Genomic DNA, 15,780 nt, shown 5'->3' with positions numbered 1-15,780 from the left:
CCTGTTTGCCTGGGTATCAGCAGCAGAGGCTGCAGAAGATAGAATATTTCTGAACAGCGAGTGTACCTGTCTGATTCTTGCTTTGGAAGCTTCCTCTCAGGGGTGTACTCCACCCTGTGAGGTGTGGGGTGTCAGACTGCCCCTAGTGGGGGATGTCTCCCAGTTAGGCTACTCAGGGGTCAGGGACCCACTTGAGCAGGGAGTCTGTCCCTTCTCAGATCTCAACCTCCGTGTTGGGAGATCCACTGCTCTCTTCAAAGCTGTCAGACAGAGTCGTTTGCGTCTGCAGAGGTTTCGGCTGTGTTTGTTATTGCCCTGTCCCCAGAGGTGGAGTCTACAGAGACAGGCAGGTTTCCTTGAGCTGCTGTGAGCTCCACCCAGCTCGAGCTTCCCAGCAGCTTTGTTTACCTACTTAAGCCTCAGCAATGGCGGGCGCCCCTCCCCCAGCCTCACTGCTGCCTTGCCGGTAGATCACAGACTGCTGTGCTAGCAATGAGGGAGGCTCTGTGGGTGTGGGACCCTCCTGGCCAGGTGTGGGATATGATCTCCTGGTGTGCCTGTTTGCTTAAAGCGCAGTATTGGGGTGGGAGTTACCCGATTTTCCAGGTGTTGTGTGTCTCAGTTCCCCTGGCTAGGAAAAGGGATTCCCTTCCCCCTTGCGCTTCCCAGGTGAGGCAATGCCTCGCCCTGCTTCAGCTCTCGCTGGTCGGGCTGCAGCAGCTGACCAGCACCGATCGTCCGGCACTCCCCAGTGAGATGAACCCAGTACCTCAGTTGAAAATGCAGAAATCACTGGTCTTCTGTGTCGCTCGCGCTGGGAGTTGGAGACTGGAGCTGTTCCTATTCGGCCATCTTGCTCCACCCCCCCCTAGTTCTTTAATCAAACAAAAATCCAGGTGCTGCTATGAAAGTATTTTGTATATATAGTTAACATGTACAATCAGTTGAATTTAAGTAAATGAGATTTTTCTTAATAATGCAGGGCCTCATCCATCAGTTGAAACCTTGGGAGTAAAAACTAAGGTTTCTTCGAGAAAAAATTCTACCTCAAGATTGCAGCACTAACTCCTGTGTGAGTTTCTAGCCTGCTGGCCTGCCTTAACAATTTCAGAATTGCCAGTTCTCATAGTTTCATGATTCAATTCCTTAAAACAAGTATTTGCAAAATTTAGTGTTCACTGAAAATATTGCTTCTAGAGGAAATTCATCGTTAAGGTCAGAAGATTTTGAAAATTTAAAAAAAACTCAACAAATTTTGACGTATTAAGCCATGTGCTTTTGGTAGGGTGTGGACCTTTTTCCTGATAAGTTGAATCAACTTGATTTGGAGTAACAAGTAGTTCTTAGTGAATAGTTTGTCCCTGATCTGTGGGTTGTTCTGTTTAAGTGGAAGTTAATAGAAATATCCTAACGCAACAACCCAGACTAATATTATCTCATAAGAGTAACTGATATTTAATTTTACTTGACGTAATTACCTTTCCAAAGGATTATTGTGACTTCACAACAACTTAATGTTTTGTCTATAAATGTATTTATTCATTAAAAATTTATTGAGCACTTACTATATGCCAGGCATTGGGTGCTGGGAATACACTCTTGAATGGGTAAGATCCAGACCCTGTACTCATGTTGCTAACAACCTGGTAGAAAAGAGAAACAAAACATATGTGGGAAACAGTAAAAATAATTACAACAAACAGAAAAATGGAGTATATTAGTCTTTATAAGGACAGCTCCTATACTGGAATTCTTGAGAGAAAAATCTGTTGTGACTCAAGTTAGACACAAACATCTGAAGTACATGCACCTGTCAGGACAAAGGTTTACTCCTCCAGGAACACGGAAGACTGGCATCTCACTTAGGACTGAGAATAGAATCACATATACTAAAAGAGAAGTGACTCTGAGAAACATGGTCTGAGTAAAGGCCTGCAGCTTAAAATAAGTGTGATAATGGTAAGTATTGTAACCCTGACTCTCATTAAAAAATGGTAATCAGCTACCATGGTTTGCCTCCATGACAAACAGTATGTTTGCTAAGTTTGGTCATACAGAATCATTGAAAATTGATTATGCACATAATTTTATGAGACAGACATGGCAGAGGAAGGATTTTAATCAAAGGAAAATAAAATCAAGGGAAGATTGTACATCTGTGTAAATATCTATGAAAAAGTGCGTTTCCCTCCTCACCTCCAAACAGTAGCTAAGTTAACCCAAGCCTGACAGTGTTCTCAAGTGGAACAATATGGTACCTATCTCAACAATGTATTGTAAAAAATAAATATGTGTAAAGCTGTAGTAATCAAAACAGTGTGGTATTGGCAAAATAATAGACAAATATATTAAGGAAACAGAGAGCTCAGAAATAGACCCACATGAATATAGTCAACTCATTTTTGACAAAGGAGCATAAGCAATACAATGGAGCAAAGATAGTCTTTTCAACAAATTATGCTGAAATACTTGGACATCTACATGCAAAAAAACAATGAATCTAGGCACAGACCTTAGTCCCTTCACAAAAATTAACTCAAAGTGGATCAAAGACCTAATTGTAAAATGCAAAGCTATAAAAATCCTAGAAGGTAACATATGAGAAAAACCTGCATGACTTTGGGTATGGTGATGACTTTTAAAATACAACACTAAAGGCAATCCATGAAATATATAATTGATAAACTGAACTTCATTAATATTGTAAACTTCTCTTTGAAAGACAATGTTAAGACAATGAGAAAAGAAGCCACAGACTGGGAGAATTGAAAAGACAAACCCACAGACTGAAAGACACATCTGAAAAAAGACAGTTATCCAAAATGTACAAAGAACTCCTAAAATCAACAATAAGTAAACTCAAAAATGGGCCAAAGATCTTAATGGATAACTCACGAAAAACATACAGATGGTAAATTAGCATATGGAAAGATACTTTATATCATATGCCATCAGGGAAATGCAAATGAAGGCAATGAGATTACTACTACACATTTATTAGAATGGCCATAATCTGGATCACTGACAACACCAAATCCTGGAGAGGATGTGGGGCAAGAGGAGCATTCACCTGCTGCTGGTGGAATTGAAAAATGGCACAGTCACTTTGGAAGATAATTCAGTGGTTTCTTACAAAACTCAACATACTTTTACCATGAGATCCAGCAAATAATTATATACTTCTTGATATTTACCCAAATAAGTTAAAAACATGTCCACACAAAAACCTGCACATAGACATGTATAGCAGCTTTATTTATAATTGCCATAATGTGGAAGCAAAAAAGATATCCTTTGGTAGGTGAATGAATAGATAAACTGTGGTACATCCAGACAATGGAGTATTACATAGTGCTAAAAACAAGTAAGTTATCAAGCCACGAAAAGACATAAAGGAACATTAAATGCATATTGTTAAGTCAAAGACAGCAATATGAAAAGACTGCATACTGTATAAATCCAACTATATGACACCCTGGAAAAGGTAAAAACTGTGAAGACAGTAAAAAGATCAATGGTTGGCAGAAATTGCCAGGGATGGAGTTCTGAATAGGTGGAGCCGTGAGGACTTTTATGGCAGTGAAAAAAACACCATATAATATAATGATGGGTACATGTCATTATACATTTGTCTAAGCTCATAGAAAGTACAACACCAAGAGTGAACCCCAATATAAACTATGGACTTTGGGTGATAATGATGTGTTCAATGTATATTCATTGTAACAAATGTAATACTGATGGGGGATGTTGAAAATGGCAGAGGCTGTGCATGTGTGAGGGTAGGAGGTATATGAAAAATCTCTGTAATTTTGCTATGAACCTAAAACTGCCTTAAAAAATAAAGTCTTAAAAATAAATATAATTATGATGATGCGGTAGAGAATAATCTGAGTAAATGTAACACGGCCAGAAACTGCAGTGCGTGTAAGTTCAGTGGTGCTGGAAATGCTAAATTGAGTCTGGGAGAGGTGACAGGAGGTGGCTGAGAGTCAGAAAGAAGTTGAACTGTCGAAAACGTATGTGCTCTACTTAGGAAACTCAGACTTCATGGTATAGTGGATGGGGATCTGATGAGGGTTCTCAAAAAGGAAGTACTATGAATAAATTTGTATTTTAAGTAAATTTCTGAAATAGTTGTGAAGGGGACGGATTTTAAGGGACAAAACCAGGAGCAGAAAATTAGTACCTAAGTAACAGCAATGATCCATGGGAAAGAAAGGACCTAGGGTAGAAAGAAAGGAAAGGGATGGAGAAGACATGCTAAGTTTTAAAATGTATAATTGAAATTGGGGAATGAGGGAGAAGAAGAAGTCAATAATGACATACATATTCCTATCACTAGTGGGAACTCTGAAAAGCAGAGGGACTTGAACTTCCTACAAAAGATTAATGAGTCTACAGTGGGTATCACTGATGCACATCTTTAGCAATTAGCTTGCAAGACAAGATAGGTTTTATTCTCTTTATGTAAACTACTTCTCAATTAAGCATCAGAATTTCCATAAGTTTGGGTTTATCATGCATCATACTAAGATAAATTTGAGTTGTACTCCAGTCATTAATCACTGTGTGACTTTGAGTTAGTTACTTAACTGTTTTAACTTTCATCCCTTTAAATATCAAATAAAAATATGGAAGATCTATTAAATGAAAGGAGATATATGAAGGAAGCATGCAAAAAGTTAAAACCAAAAAAACAAAAATCTTTACCTTAGCATGGATTTTTCCCAAACATATAGAAATACATATATTAAATATGGATCGATATATCATTGTGATCAAGAGAATTAGTACTAAAATCAGACTAATAAGGAACAGACCCTGGTTCTGTCACTTTTGATGTGACTTTTAGCAAGTTATAAAACTTTTCAAGCTTTAATTTCCTCTTTTATAAAATGAGGAAAATAATGGCACCAACCTCATAAGTTTGATGGGAAGACAGTAAAATTATAAAAGTATTTAAAATAGTTTCTTAAATTCAGTATATACTAAATAAACATTGAATATCATTATGAATTCATAAATTTGTGTGTATGCATAGATAAATATATGTATACATATAGGCATACTTATTAGACTTAATTATATAAAATTGCCAATATTCAACCATTTTGACTCACAAAAATGGCAACAGCCTATAATCAGGACAAAAACAAGATAATCAAGTCACCATCTAGATGCACTGGTTGACTTTATTGTCTCACTTTTGCTGATTTTCTTAGGCAAGCACTGGCTGCAGGACACAGTTGAACTTATTATCCAGTAGATTATTATTTGTGCACTCTATTTGTTAACAGTCATGAGAGAAGATATAAAGAGTACAGATTGAAGCTGACAGTACTATTGGATCCCAATGCAGAGCTGCGTAACCTTGGACAAGTTACTTAACCTTTCTAAGCCTGAGTCACCTTCTCTCTACAATGAAAAAAAAAACTATAAAATTGTTGTAAGTATTAAATGAGATAATGCATGTAGAGCACATAATACATAGGCCAGCAGATAATGAGCACTCAATAATGTTATCTGTTAGTACACAAATTAGTAATTACTCACTCAAATTTGATTTTCTACAGATGACATTGTATTTTCTGTCTTGCAACGTTTTCCCTTCCCTCTCCTTCCCTCACCTCCTCTGCTCACTCCTTTTTTCCTCTTCTCTTCCCTGACATCCTTTCTCTTTCCTTGTCTTCCCTTTCTTTTCCTTTCCTTTTTAATGAGGAACCACTGGGACTAATTATGATCTGTATTTGAATTATTCTGGATATATGTGTCTATTAAAGAACCTTTCCTGGAAAATGATACATTGTTTTATATATATCTGAATATACATATATACATTTTAATATATTTATATATTTTATATATAGATATATACTATATAAAATTCTACTGTTTTTAGGTATGAGATACCTGTGAATTTATTTTTGTAAGTATGATTTACATGAACAATGTTCCTTCTCATTTTAGAAAAGGAAAATACTAATATTATACTAATCTGCACCCTATCTGCTTATAAACATATTTAATAAAATAAGAAAATTTGGAACTGTTGGGATCAATAAAGAGCATTATACCCAATCCCTGAAGAGAGAAGGACTTAATTGAAGTCTGAATGTATTTAAGAGAATATGTAAGTGGCCCCAGAGAGGGCAATATGACTGAATAAGGAGGGATGCACATTTAAAAGGCTAATCTTTTGGAAATAGTCCCTGGTAGCTCCGACTGATGCATCCTTACCTCTGTATAGTTTACCCATTTGTCATTTGCCCTACCCTGATCCATTGGCACAGCTGTGGCCAGTGTGAAGCACAGTGGCAGATGAACTCACTTGAGCGGCTTTGAGGGTTTGTATCTGCAACTGTGAGGACCATGTTAAGTAAACATTGGGTGTACAATAAGTGATATTAAGTTAATCAAGTGACTAGTAGGGAGACTGGGCATAGCTTTGACAGTAATTTTCTCTAGATCTGTCTTTTGACCTCTGATTTGAATGGTGAGAGGATGTTCATGGTTTCAGAATGTGCAAATGTAGGAAACAGTGGATGAGCCCCAAGGGCAGTCCCCACATGTGGAGAAGGAAGCCCAATGACATAGGGCTGGGATATATCTGAAGCAACAGAGGGTGTCTCTAAATGGCTGTCTGCAGCCAAAAAAAAAAAAAAAGTTTTGACTGTGGGCTTCTGCTGTTTCAACACAGTCCCTCTGCTACGTGCTGGAGCAGGGCCACAGAGGAAGGGGACCTATGAACCTGAACTTCAAGGAAAGGAAAAATAGAGAAAGGAGGAAGAGAAAAAGAAAGAGAAATAAAAAAGAAAGGATACCTGGAGGCAGTAAGAAACTGTTAAGGACATTAGAGTTGCATTTTCTCAAGTGGAAGACAAAATTAATTTTTATTTGGTTTGTTCAGGTTTTGCCTGTTTGTTTCTGTTTTACCTGGTACAAAAAGGTGAGATGTGTTGCATCAGATGCAGGTAGAAAAATAAGTTAATAAGTGAATGAATGAATGCATGTACTAATAACTAAATTGAGTCCATTATAAGACGAGTGTATTTCATACACAATCAGAATGAATTTGAGCAAACATGAAACTTCTGTTCTATCTGGAACTAGAAAGGGTCCCTATAGACAAGGAAGCCTGGGTAACTTATATATCATGCAGGTGCTCCTGATTGAATCTGCTTAGGAATGGGGCTTGCCCCAGGGTTGAACAAACCATTATTTGACGTTTCTTAGCTCGTTGTAAGAGACGTTTAGACCAAATTTTTAGCAAGATAAATATTGTCAAAATTATGATCAGGCAAATTATGGAAGAACAAAAATGGTTGATGCTAATTGCCCAAATATATCTTAATGGATGAACTCAAGACATGAGAAATAAGAAGGCCAGTGTTTGGAAAGCTATTGAGTGGGCAACAATAAATTTAACTACCTGTGATCAGGACCTTGCAGATTCAGTTTATACACCCTGCTTTCCTTTGCTCTTATATTGAAATGAGAGCTTGTACCTTAGAATATATTGTTAATGAGACTGGGCCTATAAGCATATTCTTGGATTTTTTAAATAATTAGGGTATAGGAAAGTACTAATATAGATAATTTTTTCTTTGAGGGAAAAATTCTGTATCTAAAGAAGGAAAGGAAGTAAGATGATTAATACTTATTTAAAAAAAAAATAAACTGCCAAAATAAGGAAATGCTTTGGTGCTTCCTCAGTCATGGGTTCAACTTTAAAGATAGTTATGGGGTGGATTTGGGGCCTGTTGAAAAGAATGATCCTCTCCATTTCCATCACTGTCCAAATGAGTCATAAATCAGCTGATTGGGTTCTCATCTATTTCTAGGATGATAGAGGGATGATGATAGGATGGGTCACTTGGTGTAATTATTGAGAATCCATTCATTTATATAAAAAAGAACAAGGAAGAGTTGTCATTATCCGTAAGATCCCCCCTCTCCTCTGTTTTTAACCTTTTAAGTAATGGAAAGCTATTAGAAGATTTTGTTTGCCTCATCCACGGGTTGAAAAATCATCTCAATGTGGAAGCTGATCTTTGCCAAATGAATATGGAAAATACCAATGTTATTATAAATTCTGTTTATTCAGAGGTCTTGCCAGTGAGTGAACTCCATATAACCCAGAACATATACCTTAATACTGGTCCTCTGCAGTGGAATACTACCTAGGGAACTTAAGGAAATGCTCACGTAACATTATGTTCTAAGTAAAAGACAAACAGATTTAGGCTATGCTGGAATTGATTGTAAGATGCTAATCTAGGTCCTTTCCTATAAACAATCTTGGAGGATTGAAATGTAATCCTGTCTTAGATTGATACAAACTCCGTTGCTTTCTTCAATGCCATGACTCAGGATATTTCATATTTTAGAGGGTTTTTTTTTGTTTGTTTGTCTCACTCTGTCACCCAGGCTAGAGTGCAGTGGCATGATCTCAGCTCACTGCAACCTTTGCCTGCCAGATTCAAGCGATTCTCCTACCGCAGCCTCCTGAGTAGGTAAGATTACAGGCACATGCCACCACACCCAGCTAATTTTTTTTTTTTTTTTTTTTTTAAGTAGAGATGGGGTTTCACCATATTGGTCAGGCTGGTCTCGAACTCTTGGCCTCATGATCTACCCGCCTCGGCCTCACAAAGTGCTGGGATTACAGGCGTGAGCCAAGATGGTTTTTAAAATTAACTTGAGCAATCTTTAAAATCCTAGTAGCTGGTCCAAAATAGTATGGCTGGAATGCATATGTGCTCACATCTGTAGCTTTTACCTCAGTGCTTTGTGTTGCAGCATTGGCATTAGGGTTTCCAAAACCTTACCATGATACTAGAACAGCGGTGACAAAGTTTATTCTATAGAACTCTTAACTAGTTCCACAAATTGTTAAACAATCTTTATGTAGAATAAACCATTCTACTGTCAAGTAAGTATGGGAGAACGCTTACCCTCAATTCTTCATTTGTTGTGCCATAATGCACACTGATGTATTAAAGATGCTCTAGGATTCCCGAGCAAGATGGCCAAATAGGAACGGCTCTGGTCTGCAGCTCCCAGCGAGACCAACACAAGAAGGCAGGTGATTTCTGCCTTTCCAACTGAGGTACCAGGTTCATATGGTCTTCACAACCCATAGACCAGGGAGATTCCCTCGGGTGCCTACGCCACAAGGGCCCTGGGTTTCAAGCACAAAACCGGGCAGCCCTTTGGGCAGACACTGGGCTAGTTGCAGAAATTTTTTTTTTCTTACCCTGGTGGTGCCTGGAATGCCAGTGAGACAGCACTGTTCACTTCTCTGGAATGGGGACTGAAGCCAGGGAGCCAAGTGGTGTCGCTCAGCAAATCCCACCCCCACGGAGCCCAGCAAGCTAAGATCCACTGGCTTGAAATTGTCACTGCCAGCACAGCAGTCTGAAGTCCACCTATGATGCTCCAGCTTGGTGCAGGGAGGGGCATCCACCATTACTGAGGCTTAAGTAGGCAGTTTTCCCCTCACAGTGTAAACAAAGCCACCAGGAAGATTGGACTGGGCAGAGCCCCACCTCAGTGCTGCAAAGCCACTGTAGCCAGACTGCCTCTCTAGATTCCTCCTCTCTGGGCAGGGCATCCCTGAAAGAAAGGCAGCAGCCCCAGTCAGGGGCTTATAGATAAAATTCCCATCTCCCTGGGACAGAGCACCTGGGGGAAGGGGCAGCTGTGGGTGCAGTTTCAGCAAACTTAAACATTTCTGCCTGCCAGCTCTGAAGAGAGCAGTGGATCTCCCAGCACAGTGCCCAAGCTCTGCCAAGGGACAGACTGCCTCCTCAAGTGGGTCCCTGACCCCTAGGCCTCCTGATGGGGAGACACCTCCCAGCAGGGGTTGACAGACGCCTCATAAAGGAGAGCTCTGGCTGGAATCTGGCAGGTGCCCCTCTGGGACGAAGCTTCCAGAGGAAGGAGCAGGCAGCAATCTTTGCTGTTCTGCAGCCTCTGCTGGTGATACCCAGGCAAACAGGGTCTGGAGTGGACCCCCAGCAAACTCCAGCAGACCTGCAGAAAAGGGATCTGACTGTTAGAAGGAAAACTAACAAACAGAAAGCAATAGCATCAACATAAACAAAAAGTATGTCCACTCAAAAACCTCCATCTGAAGGTCACCGACAGCAAAAACCAAAGGTAGATAAATCCATGAAGATGAGGAAAAATCAGTGCAAAAAGGCTGAAAATTCCAAAAACCAGGGCACTTCTTCTCCTCCAAAAGATCCCAACTCCTCACCAGCAAGGGAACAAAACTGGACAGAGAATGAGTTTGATGAATAGACAGAAGTAGGCTTCAGAAGGTGGGTAATAACAAAGTCCTCTGAGCTAAAGGAGCATGTTCTAACCCAATGCAAGGAAGCTAAGAAACTTGATAAAATTGCTAACTGGAATAACCAGTTTAGAGAAGAACATAAATGACCTGATGGAGCTGAAAAACACAGCACGAGAACTTCGTGAAGCATACACAAGTATCAATAGCTGAATCGATCAAGTGGAAGAAAGGATATCAGAGATTGAAGATCAACTTAATAAAATAAAGCATGAAGACAAGATTAGAGTATAAAGAATGAAAAGGAATGAATAAATCATCTAAGAAATATGAGACTATGTGAGAAGACCAAACCTACATTTGATTAGTGTATCTAAAAGTGATGGGGAGAGTTGGAAAACACTCTTCAGGATATTAACCAAGAGAACTTCCCCAACCTAGCAAGACAGGCCAACATTCAAATTCAGAAAATACTGAGAATACCACAAAGTTACTCCTTGAGAAGAGCAATCCCAAGACACATAATCGTCAGATTCACCAAGGTTGAAATAAAGGAAAAAATGTTAAGGGCAGCAGAGAGAAAGGTCACATTACCCACAAAGGGAAGCCCATCAGACTAATAACAGATCTTTCTGCAGAAACCCTACAAGCCAGAAGAGAGTGGGGGTCAATATTCAACATCCTTAAAGAAAATAGTTTTCAACCCAGAATTTCATATCCAGCCAAATTAAGCTTCATAAGTGAAGGAGAAATAAAATCCTTTACATACAAGCAAATGCAAAGGGATTTTGTCACCATCAAGCCTGCCTTACAAGAGCTCTTGAAGGAAGCATTAAATATGGAAAGGAAAAACCGGTACCAGCCACTGCAAAAACAACCCAAAATGTGAAGACCATTGACACTATGAAGAAACAGCACCAACTAATGGGCAAAATAATCAGCTAGCATCATAATGACAGGATCAAATTTACACATAACAATATCAACCTTAAATGTAAATGGGATAAAAACCCCAATTACAAGGCACAGACTGGCAAATTGGATAAAGAGTCAAGACCAATTGATGTGCCATATTCAGGAGACCCATCTCACGGGCAAAGACACACATAGGCTCAAAATAAAAGGATGGAGGAAGATTTACCAAGCAAATGAAAACCGAAATAAGCAGGGGTTGCAATCTAGTCTCTGATAAAACAGGCTTTAAGCCAACAAAGATCAAAAAAGACAAAGAAGTGTATTACATAATGGTAAAGGGATCAATGCAACAAGAAGAGCTAACTATCCTAAATACATATACACCCAATACAGGAGCACCGGGATTCAAAAAGCAACTTCTTAGAGACCTACAGAGACAGACTCCCAAACAATAAAAGTGGGAGACTTTAACACCCCACTGTCAATATTAGACAGATCAATGAGACAGAAAATTAACAAGGATATTCAAGACTTGAACTCAGCTCTGGACCAAATCGACCTAGTAGACATCTACAGAACTCTTCACCCCAAATCAACAGAATATACATTCTTCTCTGCACCATATCACACCTATTCTAAAATTGACCACATAACTGGAAGTAAAACACTCCTCAGCAAATGCAAAAGAATGGAAATCATAACCAACACTCTCTCAGACCACAGTGCAATCAAATTAGAACTCATGATTAAGAAACTCACTCAAAACCACACTACTACATGGAAACTGAACAACCTGCTCCTGAAAAACTACTGGGTAAATAGCGAAATTAAGGAAGAAATAAATAAGTTGAAACCAATGAGAACAAAGACACAACATATCTATCAGACTCTCTGGGACACACCAAAGCAATGTTTAGAGGGAAATTTATAGCACTAAATGCCCACCGGAGAAAGTAGGAAAGATCTGAAATTGACACCCTAATATCACAATTAAAAGAAGTAGAGAAACAAGAGCAAACAAATTCAAAAGCTAGCAGAAAACAAGAAATAACTAAGATCAGAGCAGGTCTCCTTCAGTGAAGGAGATACAGACATGAAAAGTCCCTCAAAATTCATTGAATCCAGGAGCTGGTTTTATGAAAAGATTAGCAAAATAGATAAACCACTAGCCAGACTAATAAAGAAGAAAAGAAAGAAGAATCAAATAGACACAATGAAAAATGATGAATGGTATATTACCACTGATCCGACAGCAATACAAACTACCGTCAGAGAATACTATAAACACCTCTGCACAAGTAAATTAGAAAATCTAGAAGAAATGGATAAATTCCTGGACACATACAGCCTCCCAAGACTAAACCAGGAAGAAGTTGAATTCCTGAATAGACCAGTAACAAGTCCTGAAATTGAGGCAGTAATTAGTAGCCTACCAACCAAAGAAAGCCTAGGAACAGAGGGATTCACACCTGAATTCTACCAGAGGTACAAACAGGACCTGATACCATTCCTCCTGAAACTATTCCAAACAATAGAAAAAGAGGGACTCCTCCCTAACTCATTTTATGAGGCCAGCATCATCCTGATACCACAACCTGGCAGAGACACAACAAAAGAAAGAAAATTTCAAGCCAACATCGCTGATGAACATCAATGCAAAAATCCTCAATAAAATACTGGCAAATTGAATCCAGCAGCACATTAAAAAGCTTATCCACTATGATCAAGTCAGCCTCATCCCTGGGATGCAAGGCTGGTTCAATATACACAAATCAATAAACTTAATCCATCACATAAACAGAACCAAAGACAAAACCACATCATTATCTCAATAGAAGCAGAAAAGGCATTCCATAAAATTCAACACTCCTTCTTGCTAGAAACACTCAATAAACTAGGTATTGATGAAACGTATCTCATAATAATAAGAGCTATTTATGACAAACACACAGCTAATGTCATACTGAATGGAAAAATGCTGGAAGCATTCCCTTTGAAAACTGGCACAGGACAAGGATGCCCTCTGTCATCACTCCTATTTAACAAAGTATTGGAAGTTCTGACTAGGGCAATCAGGAAAGAGAAATAAAGGATATTCAAATAGGAAGAGAGGAAGTCAAATTATATTTTTTTGCAGATGATGTGATTGTATATTTAGAAAACCCCATCATCTCAACCCAAATCTCCTTAAGCTGATAAGCAACTTCAGCAAAGTCTCAGGATACAAAATCAATGTGCAAAAATCACAAGGATTCCTATACACAAATAATAGACAAACAGAGAGCCAAATCATGAGTGAACTCCCATTCACAATTGCTACAAAGAGAATAAAATACCTAGGAATACAACTTCCAAGGGATGTGAAGGACCTCTTCAAGGAGAACTACAAACCACTGCTCAAGGAGGTAAGAGAAGACACAAACAAATGGAAAAGCATTTTGTGCTCATGGATAGGAAGAATCAATATCGTGAAAATGGCCATACTGCCCAAAGAAATTTATAGATTCAATGCTATTCCCATCAAGCTACCATTGACTTTCTTCACAGAATTAGAACAAAACTACTTTAATTTTATATGGAACCAAAAAGGAGCCCATGTAGCCAAGACAATCCTAAGCAAAAAGAACAAATGTGGAGGCATCATGCTACTTGACTTCAAACTATACAAGGCCACAGTAGCCAAATAGCATGGTACTGGTACCAAAACAGATATATAAACCAATGGAACAGAACAGAGGCCTCAGAAATAACACTACACATCAACAGTCATCTGATCTTTGACAAACCTGTCAAAAAGATGCAATGGGGAAAGAATTACCTATTTAATAAATGGTGTTGGGAGAATAAGCTAGCCATATGCAGAAAACTGAAACTGGACCCCTTCTTTACACCTTACACAAAAATTAACTCAAGATGGATTAAAGATTTAAATGTAAGACAGAAAACCATGAAAACCCTAGAAGAAAACCTAGGCAATACCATTACGGACATAGGCATGGGCAAAGGCTTCATAACTGAAACACTGAAAGCAATGGCAACAAAAGCCAAAATTGACAAATGGGATCTAATTAAACTAAAGAGCTTCTGCACAGCAAAAGAAACTATCATCAGAGTGAGCAGGCAACCTACAGAATGGGAGAAAAATTTTGCAATCTATCCATCTGACAAAGCACTAATATCCAGAATCTACAAGGAATTTGAACAAATTTACAAGAAAAAAAACAATTCTATCAGAAAGTTGGCAAAGGATATGAACAGTTTTCAAAAGAAGACATTTATGCAGCCAATAAACATGAAAAAAAAAGCTCATCATCACAAGTCGTTAGAGAAATGCAAATCAAAGCCACAATGAGATATCCTCTCACGCCAGTTAGAATGGTGATCATTAAAAAGTCAGGAAACAACAGATGCTGGAGAGGATGTGGAGAAATAGGAACACTTTTACACTGTTTGTGGGAGTATAAATTAGTTCAACCATTGTGGAGGACAGTGTGGCAATTCCTCAAGTATCTAGAACTGGAAATACCATTTGACCCAGCAATCACATTATTGGGCATATACCCAAAGGATTATACATTATTCTACTATAAAGACACATGAACACGTATGTTTATTGCAGCACTGTTCACAATAGCAAAGACTTGAAACCAACCCAAATGCCCATCAATGCTAGACTGGATAAAGAAAATGTGACACATACACACCATGGAATACTATGCAGCCATAAAAGATAATAAGTTCATGTCCTTTGCAGGGATGTGGATGAAGCTGGTAACCATCATTCTCAGCAAACTAATACAGAAACAGACAACCAAACACCGCATGTTCTCACTCATAAGTGGGATTTGAACAATGAGAACACATGGACACAGGGAGGGGACTACCACATACTGGGGCCTGTCAGGGGGTGTGGGTCAGGGGGTATGGGTCAAGGGAAGGGATAGCATTAGGAGGAATACTTCATGGAGATGATGGGTTGATGGATGCAACAAACCACCATGGCACGTGTATACCTATGTAACAAACCTGCATGTTCTGCCCGTGTATCCCAGAACTTAAAGTATAATTTTTTTTTAAAAAAAAAGATGCTCTAATAAAGCTCCTATTTAAAATTCAGCCTTTTCAATGTTTCTCAAAATTATTTGAGCAGAGAACATTTCCTCTCAAAGTGTATGTATTAAAATCTTGTAGAAAAAATACACTATGGAACACAGTTTGTGAATGCCATGCTAAATGAGTCAAGTAATTGATTAGGCATGTGAATGGAAATAAAGTTTCTTAAACATTCCAATAATTATTTTTAAAAATAATTGTAAGTTTGATTTTAGATTCAGGGGTTACAAGGGGAGATTTATTACGTGGGTATATTGTATGGCTCTATGGTTTGGGATACAGATTATCCCATCACCCAAGCAGTGACCCTATAGTACCCAATGGGTAGTTTTTCAGCCCATGTTCCCCCTCCTCCACCCTCTCTCTAGTAGTCCCCAGTGTCTGTTTATCTTATATTAAGTTTCAACAAAAATAAGTAATGGGTAAAGGGCTCCCTAGGCAGTAAATGGTACTGG

At 38.7% G+C, this 15,780-nt stretch overlaps 1 protein-coding gene across 4 annotated transcripts in view; it reads right to left on the bottom strand.

The window, feature by feature from the left end:
• CHRM2 (cholinergic receptor muscarinic 2) overlaps nucleotides 1-15,780 on the bottom strand; it is a 157,846-nt gene that overhangs the window by 31,120 nt on the left and 110,946 nt on the right. For 2 of the 4 annotated variants that reach the window (XM_015134985.3, XM_015134983.3), the window contains exon 3: nucleotides 1,566-1,643. The exons of the other annotated variants lie outside the window; for them this stretch is intronic. The gene's annotated coding sequence lies outside the window, so the exon portion shown is untranslated. The remainder of the gene's footprint in view (nucleotides 1-1,565; nucleotides 1,644-15,780) is intronic. 4 annotated transcript variants of the gene reach the window in all.

This window comes from Macaca mulatta, chromosome 3, assembly GCF_049350105.2.
Source record: "Macaca mulatta isolate MMU2019108-1 chromosome 3, T2T-MMU8v2.0, whole genome shotgun sequence".
In the NCBI taxonomy this organism is placed as follows: domain Eukaryota; kingdom Metazoa; phylum Chordata; class Mammalia; order Primates; family Cercopithecidae; genus Macaca; species Macaca mulatta.
This window is presented reverse-complemented; position numbering and strand designations above follow the sequence as displayed.